Genomic DNA, 12,032 nt, shown 5'->3' on the forward strand with positions numbered 1-12,032 from the left:
AGGCTCCTGGGTGGAAAGGGGCAAGTTTCTGGTGAAGCTCCACCTTCAAGCCAGGAACAGCCTGAAGCATAGGGGTGGGGCTGTCAATTCCAGGTGAAGTCCACTGCCTGGAGTGGGAACTTATGGTGCTTTTTCCAGGACTGCCCATGGTTTCCCATGGACCAATCAGCACACACTTCCTCCCTTCTGAAGTCCATAAAAACACCAGTCTCAGCCAGACTTACACAGACATTAGGATGACCTGCCTATGGAAAGAAGCTACCGCTGCTGGTGTCTTCACTGAGAGCTGGACACTCATTGGGATGACCTGCCCACGGAAAGGAGCTACCCACTTCAGATCTCCTGAGACCTGTTCTGTTGCTCAATGAAACTCCTCTCCACCTTGCTTACCCCCTGTTGTCTGTGTACCTTATTCTTCTTGGATGTGAGACAAGAACTTGTGACCTGCTGAGTGTCAGGACTGAAAGAGCTGTAATACAAAGATGGCTCAAACATGCCTCACCCACTCACCACATTGCAGGCGATGAGAAGGAGAAGAGGTCTGTGGTCCTTTGGGGAACCCAGACCTAGAGCCTCCTGGAATCAGGGCTGTGACCCCTCCTTGGGGCTCTTCAGTTCCTGGAATCTCCAGTCTTCCTGGTGCCATTATGTCCCCTTCATCCAGATACGGGTGCCTGTAGCTGAAACTACATGTAGTACATTTGGTCCAGCCACAGCCTGCCACCGAGCTGGCACCTGTGCTGACACATTGAGCTGCCTGCCCTGCTCCAGCAGCCAGTGTGCCTGGCTGTGTGCAGTGGCTGAATCCTGAATTCACTTGTCCACACACCCTTCATCACTCCCACACATGGCTCAGTTTTGTTTCTATTTTTGTTTCCATTTTTTTCACCTCTTTGCTTTCAATCTATGTGTCTTTACTGCTAAAGTGAGTTTCTTTTAGGAAACATACAGTTTGATCATGATTTTTCTTTTTTTATGCATTTAGCCAATCTAGAACTTATAAGTGGAACATTCAAACTATTTACCTTCAAGATTATTATTGATATAGAAAGTTTTGCTTCTTTCATATTGTTAATTTTTTTAGTTGTTTTATAAATTCTTGGTTTCTTTTTCACTTAATGTTTCTTATTGTGGTTTGATGGAATTCTGTAGTGTTTCCATTTGATTCCTTTACTTTCCTCCTTTGTGTAAGTGTCTTACCAGTTATATTTATAATTCTGTTGTTTTTACTATATTTTTTCATTTTCTTTCACTTTTAGGACACCTTGAAGCATTTCTTGTAGGACAGGTCTGGTGGTGGTCAATTCCCTCAGCATTTGCTTGTTTGGGCAAGACTTTATTTCTTCTTCATTTATGAAGTTTAATCTTGCTGGATATTTAATTCTTACCTAAATAATTCTTAGTTAAATATATTCTTACCTGGGTATATAATTCTTAGCTAAAAACAATTTTTTGGCAGTTCATGTGTGTGTGTGTATATATATAATATATATATATATATATTTACTTAGAATATATGCCATTCTTTTTTGACCTGTCAGGTTTTTGTTGAGAAGTCTGGTGTTAGTCTGATGGTATTTCTCTTACAGGTAACTGGACACATTTCTCTTGCTGATTTCATAACTTGCTGTTTGACTTTAGACAGTCTGATTATAATGTGTCATGGCAAATCCTTTCAGCCTTGTATTTTCTTAGGGACTAATGAGCCTCCTGTGTATGGATCTCTAACTCCCTCGATAGTCTAGGAAATTTATTTATTTGTTATGCTGTTAAATAGACTTTTTAAACCTTTAGCTCTCTCTAAACTAGCTCCTTGGTAAATTTCTTATTTACAATTTGAATTGATTTTTTTTTAGTTCTTTCTATTGGTATTCAGATTTCTCTTGCATCTTATTGAGCTTCTTTAAAATAATATTTAAAAATTTTAATCTGAGATTTTGAGAATTTCATTTTGGTTAAAATCTATTGCTAGAGAATTTAACAAAATTATCATTCGGTTAAAAACTATTGCTAGAGAACACATGTCCTGCTTTTTTATGTTTGTTGTGTCTTTACATTGATTTCTACACATGTAGTGTAACAGTCACTTTTTCCTATTTCTGAGTTTACTTTTGTTCAAGGGGTACTATTTCTGAAGATGTGTCAATGGTATTGGCTGGGTAGGATCCTCTGGCTTTGCTTCTGAATGCATGTAAAGCCTCCGTATTATTTCTTTGCTATAAACAGCATCAGTGCCATCTGTGGTTTCCTTGGCATGTTAGAGTAGAATTAATAGTGGGGGTTGTGGAAGAGTTGTACTAGAGACTGCAATGCCAGATGAGCCTATTTTCAGGATTCAGCACTGGCATTGGAGAGCTAGGCATTTCTATCCTTGTAATCTGGGGCAGTGTACACAGGCACCTATGTTGACTTTTCCAGGCCATCTGATTATTGGGACTCTGGTGGCTCTCCCAGATGCCAGTTATGGTAGCAGTATATCCGGTGTGTGAGTATTCTCTTGAGCTGCTGAGTTGCTAGTATAGTATGAGCAATGGCAGCAGCAGTGGTAACATTCTCTTCTGGATCCCAAGCAATGGGTGCTTTTGTTGGTACTGGTTTCAGTGGGCTGTGCAGGCTGCCCCCTAGGTCAGCATATGTATAGCAGTTGCAGGTAGGAGACAGCTGAGGTGGAAGTGGTGAGATGTACAGGTCCAAATTCAGTGCCCTAGAAGGAGTGGTTGATTGGTGATTGGAATGTCCAGTCCTTCAGACCATCAACCCTGTATTGTCTTAAAGTGGAAATGAAGCCAGGCAGAGATGGACTGTGTAGGCTTAAGCTGAGACCCTACAATGGGGAGCACATGCACCAGCCAAGGCAGCTGGGGGAAAAGTGATCCTTAAGCCTCTGGTTGATTGCTAGGGTTAAGGGCAGTAGCTGCCACATTGAGGTCCTGCCATGGGGAGGGTGCAGCCAGCTCCAGTGGCCACAGTCTTGGCTCATGAGTTGGAGACACATGTCCTTATCATGCCCGTCCCAATGGAGCTCATTTCCCAGTCCAGGCTATTGCAGTAGATCCAGGGTATCTGTCAGACCTATAAGTCTGCACCATGCTCACAACTCAACCTCAGGTCTTAAGAGTGCCCACCCAGTTCAAGATCAAGAATTCATGGCAGCTTGATCCCTCTTCAATCTCCAGAGGAGATGCCCCTTTCCCACCACCAGCAGCAAAAGCCCAATCCGCAGTCATTTCCAAGTCCTTGCTCTGAGAACCCACCCCCAACTTATATCCCAGTTGTGCAATCAACAGCATGAGTTTTCGTAATGCCTAGGACTGATGTTGCTGGTTCTCAAGACAGAACACAGTCTGTTAGAAGCTAGAATATAAAATGGCATCTTGCTGTAGCTGCTTAGGTTTCAGAAAGGTTCTGGGAACCAATGTGAGTTCTTTCCCTGGAGCAGTTCTTTCTCATAGTCTCGCAGCTGCTGCCAAAGTTAGATTCAAAGCTTGGGTGGGTAATGGAGCTCTCCTGTGGCCTTGATTGTTTGATTCCCCAGTAGGAAACTAGACTACAGAAAGATTCTTATGCACCTCTTTCCCATATTGGGGAGTTATTTCTGGTTTCCAGCCAGTCCTAGCCAAGTGTGCTGCCTGTTTCTTTATCCTTTATAGTTTTGATGTTTCCTATCACTTTTCTGTTGAACTCCCACGTTCCCTTTTTGATAATAGATTCAAAGTGCAAGTACACACTATTTTGATTCTTGTAAGTAGATGAAGTATACACGAAGTGGTGTTAGCCAACCATCTTGGTCAATCGGAGACATAATATTGTTAAGATGTCCTTCTTTCCAAATTGATTTCAACCATCTCTATACACAGTTCTGAGTCTGGTCTATAATTCACTGTTTTGAATATATGTGTCTTATCTCTTGTAAATATTCATAATGTACTCAATATCATTGAGAGAGATCTTACCTTAGTTATTCTAGATATAATCACCTAGAATCTTTGTTAGACACAGATGCAAATGGGAAACAGATCATGATTTAACTCTATGTCCCATGTTTTAGTACTAGTGTCAGAGCTTTGTTTTAGTTCAGGCTGCTATAACTACCCCTATAGACTGAGTGTATTAAAAAACAGAAAAGATTTCTCACAATTCTAGAGGCTGAAAAGTTCAAGATCAAGATACCAGCAGATTCAGTTACAGGTGAGGGCTCTCTTTACAGTTTGTAGATGGCCAACTTCTTGCTGTATCCTCATACAGTAAGGAGAAAGATTATCTTTCTCCTATCTCTTTAAAATGGCATTATCCTATTAATGAGTGTTTTGTCCTTATGACCTAATTACCTCCCAAAGGCCCCACCTTCAAATGCCATCACAGGGGATAAAGATTTCAACATATGAATTTCAAGGGACATCAGTGTTTAGTTCATAGCAGGGTTCTCCTTAAAATATTCTCTCAAATGAAATTTGGATAGCAGAACTGTGACTTGGATATTATTGCTTAGTACAGAAAATAGAAGATCCACAGCAGGCATGATATAAAAATTAGAAAGTGATACTTTAAACAGTGAAAAAATAGATTAATAACTGAACACTATTGGCCATCTACATAAAGAGAATAATAAGACTAATTTTACCAGATCTGAGCTAATTGCCACATTCTGGATTCAAATTAATAAAGCTGTAACACAATTATTTTTATGCTTAGAAATCTCCAGGGTCTTTATTGTCTGTGGGATATGAACTTTGGAGACATATTTAGTAATCTATTAAAACAGATTTTTTGAAAAATTGTTGAAACAGATGGTTCAATGAACCCAACAACTCAGAAGGTTTATCCATTCTTAAAATTTTACAGCAATGCTCATTGTTGCAGATTTATGTGTTATTTTCCTAGATTTTTAAAAAGATATATTTAAAAAATGTTTTCAAAATAATTCATTCCACAATTATAACAATAACAATCAATAAAATAGGAAACCATCTCTTAATAAATATAGGGCCATTAATAAAAGCTCTAGTGTCTTATAGGTTTGAAAAGAAATATTTACATACAGATACTGTCATATTATTTTTATAAACTTTTTTTTAAAAAAGGGAAATTTACAAAGTATATACAGAGAAAGTACATACAATTTACAAAGTATGTATAGAGAATTCCAATACACCTCACACTGAGTTCTTCCTATTATTAACATCTTAGGTTATTAGTATGATACATTTGTCATGAATCAACATTGATACATTATTATTAACTAAATCCTATATTTTATATGGATTTCCTTAGATTTCAGCTAATGTCATTTTTTTGTTCCAATAATCCCATCCAGGACATAACAATACATTTCATTGTCATCTCTGTGTATGGTCTTCTACTATGACATTTCTCAGTTATTTATTTATTTATTTTTTTGATGACCTTGATAGTTTTAAGAAGTACTGGTAAGGTATTTTATATAATGCCTTTAAATTTGGATTTGCTTAGATTTTTTCCCCTCAACGTTAGATAATAATTATCCTTTTAGGGGAAGGAAAATCAGAGAGGTAAAACACCATTCTCATCACACTACATCACATCAAAGAAACATACTGTTAATATCACTTATTACAACCGAGATTAACCTTCATCTGGATGGCACTGTGCCTCTCATATTTCTCCACTGTAAAGTTACTATCATTTTCACCATTTACATACTTAATTTTTTGGAAGGAAATTACTTTATGCAGCCCACACTTAAAGAAAAGAAAGTTAAGTTTCACATCTATGAATAGAGAGTATCTATATAAATTTTTGGAATTATTTTACATGGATTTGCCTGTGTCTTCTCATTCTATCTGTTTAGTCATTTATTTGTATTAATATGGACTCATATGCTTTATTAGTCTGTTTTCACACTAATAATAAAGACATACTTGAGAATGGGAAGTTTACAAAGAGAGAAGTTTAATGGATTTACAGTTTCATATGGCTGGAGAGGCCTCACAATCATGGTGGAAGACAAGAAGGAGCAAGTCATATCTTACATGGATGGCAGAAGGTAAAGAGAGAGAGCTTGTGCAGGGAAACTCCCATTTTTAAAACTATCAGATTTCATGAGACTTATTCACTATCACAAGAACAGCATGGGAAAGACTTGTCCCCATGATTCAATTATCTTCCGATGGGTCCCTCCCACAACACGTGGGAATCATGGGAGCTACAAGATGAGATTTGGGTGGGGACACAGAGCCAAACCACATCATATGCATTTATTCTATACTTTGCATTTTAAAACAACTGTATTAATTATTTTATTGCTTATATTTTTCCAGCTTTTGACACTGAAAGTTCTTTAAGGTGGATCCTACACCTCTTTAAAATGTCTCCACCATTGTGTCCATCCTTATTTCCTGGCATGGCAAGATGCTCCGTGTTCTTTGATTTCTCATACCTCAGCACTAGAATCAGCTACTTATTCATGGAACTTTGCTTATTTTTACTGGAGAATAATATTAGAAATCAAGTTCTGGGAAATAATAGGTTCTTTTTATTTTAATGAAGAAAAGACCCAGTAGATTAAACTAGTTAAAAAGTCTGTATTACAGAAAATGTATTAAATGAAAAGTAAATATTTCTCCCATATCCACATCCTTTACCTTTTTTAAAATGCAGCAACATTTAAGATGTTCTTTAGTATTTTCTAGACAAGTAAGCATCTGTATAAACATTTTATTGTCTATTATTTCTAGTTGTCTGCATGGAAGGAGTGGTGGCACACTTCAGTAATCCTTGTTTCTTTTCATATATAGTATTTCTGTAAATACATAGATGGCATGGATATGCAGTCCATTGTTAAGGTATGCTCTATTTTTTAATGAAATTCTACAAATTATCTTTAGTTTATTTCCTTCCAATTGATAATTTGCAAGCATAACTATGATCACTGTTTAATAAATTCAATAATGTGATTTTAATGAAAAGCATATATGGATGGTGCTAGGGTTATGCTTGGGAGCTTAATCAAAATTAGCTGAGCAGAACAACATAAGGCTTTTGAATAATACCAGGAGAAGGGTCTTGACAAAGCTTTCTCCTTGATCAAAAAGCTCCAATTGTTCTATGGTTTAAAGCATGTAACACATGTTTCTTGTCCCTCCTTCAAGTCTTCTACAAACAAGTAAATTATCACATTGTGAAATCTCTTTCCTGAAATTCTTCCACAATTTTTCAGTTGTGTCCAGCCCCAGCTGATCTTTTTGTAGAATACTTAGAACTTTAGGATCATATGTGTTCAGGTGCTCTTTTGGCCTCTGAGTTTCTCCAGTAAGTGCTACTTTACATTAATACTGCATGACAATAGTGGTTCATGACTATGTACCTCTCTGCAATATATTTTGGATCCTAACAGTGACTTATGCATATTAATTGTCTGAGCTAAGCTAGAAGCTACAACGTTTACAATGATGGTGAAAATCAAAAGTACTGATAACTCGAGATTAAGTCAGAAATGGATTGGGCTACTTCCATTTGGTAGAAACATGTATAATGAAATAGAGTAATGTGAAAATGCAGAAATATTTTTTCTTTCACGGTCAGAGGCAAAAGAAAACAGAGACATGGACTAATTTTGAAACTCAATTTCCCATTCTTTCCTCCAAGGGGAGGCTAACTACTGAATCATAAGCCAAGTACTGCACCTTACAAGATTGTAGTTATGGTTATAACACTGGTCATTATTATCAGTATTATCATTATCATCTGTATGGGTTATGCTTGCTTTTCTTTGGCGATCCTATATATTCTATATGAATATTTTGTAGAAACAAGCATGTGAATATAGTATTTGAGCACATCCACTATGACCTTTGCTAGTGTTTTCTAGAATGATAATTCAAATGCATGGTGATATGGTTTAGCAGTGTCCCCACCCAAATCTCATCTTGAATTCTTATGTGTTGTGGGAAAGACCACATGGGAGGTAATTGAATCATGAGGGTAGGTCTTTCCCGTGCTATTTTCATGATAGTGAATAAGTCTCATGAGATCTGATGATATCAAAAGGGGGAGTTTCACTGCCCAATCTCTCTCTTTGCCTGCTGCCATCCATGTAAGATAAGACTTGCTTCTCCTTTTCTTCCACCACAATTGTGAGGCTTTCCCAGCCATGTGGAACTGTAAGTTCAATTAAACCTTTTTCTTTTGTAAATTTCTCAGTCTTGTGTATGTCTTTATCAGCAGCATGAAAAAGAACTAATATATATGACCAAGAACTTTCATACTTCTTACAGCTGCCATAGTCATGTAATGAACTAATTTAAGAGAAAAAAAATGGTATTCTCTTACAATATTTATACAAGTTGAACACTATGCACCATTTTCTATGCACCAAGAAGCTATTGCTACTTGGCACAGCACTATAAGCTACCAAAGCTTTAACAAGGACATGACTATTGTTGAATCTACAGTAAATGAATATTTTGCTTCCTCTTAGCATTTGAATACAGCCTTTGCTTTTGCTAATGCCTTCTTTTCTATGCTCATCTAAAATACAAATATCAGTATATCTCCTCAAGAAAGGGGTGCAATACACATTTGACAGGCATTCACAAGTACATGTTAATGATCTTAAAGTACATCATCAATGGGTTGGAAAAATCTTTACACATTGTGAACTGTTGGTATCCAAATATTTCATTTGTAAAATTTTTACATCGTTTACTTTCAGCAGAAGAGGAACCAACATCATATTTATGCTTACCAAGTGTTACCCATTCAAACGTGAGACACAATCCAAGGTTACACAATTTGGGCATAAAACTTCAACACCTACTGAGAAATAAACCAATAGACTTGGCAGATATTAACTCTAAAGAAGCTGGTTTACTTGAATGTTTAGGATGCATATTTTATACCTGGATAATTTACTAAATTCATATACCAAGTAATCAAAAAGCATCTAAGATTGAATGAAAAGTCCCTGAATATAAATTAAAAAGTCAAGAAACAACAGATGCTGGTGAGGCAGCAGAGAAATAGAAATGCTTTTACACTCTTGGTGGTAACGTAAATTACTTCAACCATTGTGGAAGACAGGGTGGTGATTCCTCAAAGATTTAGAACCAGAAATACCATTTGACCTACCAATTCCATTACTGGGTATATACCCAAAGGAATAAAAATTATTCTATTATGAAGATATATGCACACATATGTTCACTGCAGCACTATTCACAATAGCAAATAAATGCAATCAACACAAATGCCCATTAATGATAGACTGGATAAAGAAAATGTGGTACTTATACACCATGGAATACTATGCAGTCACAAAAAGGAATGAGATCACGTCCTTTGCAGGGACATGAAAGAAGCTGGAAGACACTATCCTCAGCAAACTAACACAAGAATGGAAAACCAAACACCTCATGTCCTCACTTGTAAGTGGAATCTGGACAATGAGAACACATGGACATAGGGAGGGAAACAATCACACACTGGGACCTCTCAGGGAAGGGAAGGGAGGGGTGGGAGAGCATCAGAAAAAACAGTTAATGCATGCAGGTCTTAATACCTAGGTGATGGATTGATAGGTGCAGCAAACCACCATGGCCCATGTTTTCCTACGTAACAAACCTGCACAGCCTGCACATATACCCTGGAACTTAAAAGAAAATAAAATTATAAACAAAACAAATTAAACTGCCAGAAAGTGTCCTACTTCCAATAAAAAAGCCAGGCTTTAGATCCCCTCTATGCCTTAGATTTCATGGAATTATATTGGTATTTATGATAATTTCACAGTTGACAGAAACCTTTATCTACAATATCATTTTTGTCTTCTTGTTTTGTTTCCACAAACCTCTAAGGTTTTAATTTAAGGGCTTTCTCTCAACAACAACAACAACAACAAAATCCCTCTGCTAAGCTATTGCTGAGACAAAGCATCTCATCTAAGGAAAACATATGACCTAATTTTTCATAAACATTTTATAATGTGTGTCCAAAGTTCTTAAGCGGGACCAACTTCAGAAATTTCCATTATGGAATGAAACTTGCACATTCAATCAGAGGCAAAAGCTTACCTCTAAGTGTAATCCAATTTTCTGATATTTGGCTGCCTACTCACCAGTACATAGCCGCAGCGACAGCACTCCTACATGCATGTCACTGCCTGGAAAAGGGCATCACTCACAAGGTCTTCCACTAGTCAAGTAGTCATGCATTAATAATTAACACCCCAAGATTTTTTTAACTGTATATTAAGCAGTTTATTCAAAGTTGACAAACCTGAGTCTTGGAACTATCCGTGATGGTAATGGGAAAATGCTGAGAGCCAGGATATTGAATATTTTCACAATAAACTGAATTTAAGGCAGTACTCTTGATATAAAACTACTGAGACAGTCCACATCAAATGACTGACAAATGCCTGGACATTTAGGCCTAATGAGATCTAACTCGGAAGGAATATTCTGGCTCCAAAATTTTCAGACCATTGAATTAGTTTTTCTTTGGTCTGCATTGCAGATCCACCTCACCCTCTGCTCAGTCCTGCTCCTACTATTACCTTCAACAGATTTGCATTGGAAGGATATTACCTAATAAAGGACTTGAATCTTAAACTCCACCTCAGAGAGAATGTTTCTTGAGAACCCAACCTGTAACACCTGACATCACTATTAAAAAACATTAATGTAAAGTCTTTATAAAATCTGAGTGTTTCAGTAGGTGAAAGCTCAGGCACAACTACTCCAGAACATGTGATGCTCAAGTCAGATGTTTGTACCTCTGTGTAGAGTAAATGTGCATGTTACAGCTATAAACACAGACTTGATGAGGGTGTCTACTTTTACTTTCTGTCATGTAATTTTTTTTGAAATGGTAAAAAAAGAAAAAAAAAACTAACAAGCAGAAATACAACAAATATAGCTGTCCTACACTTTCATGTGATTTACATTCCTAAATTGTTTACTTTCTATTAAAACTGTGCAAAAATATTTAATATCCTCAGGACAATGGAGTAGTGTTTTAGGCTCAAAACTCTTTTGGATAAATATCTAGCAGGAAATTCAAATGTTTTGAAGAATATGAGAAAAATCATTTTGTGGAACTTTTTGTAGAACATATAGCATCCCAGTAAGCACAATAGATCTCCAGTCATCACTGCCACAACAGTATCCTGTTTCCAAAACTTCTCCTAGGGATCAGTACATTGGGAAGCAATGCTGAAAGAAATTTTACACCCCTGAAAAACATTGACAAAGATGGGAAATTACTTGAAGTATTGAGTAAATGAGCATATTATCAGATTTATTTTTAATAGTCCTCCTATCCCATTGTAATAAGAATTGTCTAAAGGCAGGTGGGTAAAAACATATGTACTCATTTATTGTTTATGCCTCATTTTTAAATATATTTATTGTGGCACAATTGTCAAATGATAAACTTCATATATTAAAAATTGTGTAATTTGATAAGTTTTAACATATATATGTCTGTGAAATTATAACCATAATTGATACATCAACATACCTATCATCCGTGAAGGTTTACACATTTCTCTTCATCATCTCCCCATAATAACCCTCCCTGTTCCCTGCTCTCCCATCACCAGACAACTACTGCACTGTCGTCTATCACTACAAATTAGTTTGCATTTTCTAGAAATTTATATAAATGAAGCCACCTAGTATGTGTCCTTTTCATCTGGTTTACTACTAATAATTGAAAATTGGCAAAATAATTGAACAGATACTTGACCAGAAGACATAAACATAGCGAAAAGCAAATAAGATGCTCAATGTTTTTCATCAGCAGTTAAATAGAAATGAAAACATGAAAAGATATACGACATAAATACGTAAGTGGTTACAATAATAATAAAAAATAAAACTGACAATCTCAAGTTAGAAAAGATGCAGAATAGCTGAAACACTCAAACAATGCTTGAAGCGATGTAAAATGATACGGCTACATTGGAAAATAGTTTGGTAGTCCCATAAAATTAAACATAAAATCACCAAACAAACAGAAACACTTCACTCACCAGATTTTAGCCAAGTAAACAC

The 12,032-nt window shown here is 36.5% G+C and overlaps 1 long non-coding RNA gene across 1 annotated transcript in view; it reads right to left on the reverse strand.

The window, feature by feature from the left end:
* Positions 1-12,032, reverse strand: part of LOC117085917 — a 419,918-nt gene that overhangs the window by 154,202 nt on the left and 253,684 nt on the right. The gene's annotated exons all lie outside the window — the stretch shown is intronic.

Source organism: Trachypithecus francoisi, unplaced genomic scaffold, assembly GCF_009764315.1.
Source record: "Trachypithecus francoisi isolate TF-2019V2 unplaced genomic scaffold, Tfra_2.0 Lachesis_group1, whole genome shotgun sequence".
NCBI lineage: Eukaryota > Metazoa > Chordata > Mammalia > Primates > Cercopithecidae > Trachypithecus > Trachypithecus francoisi.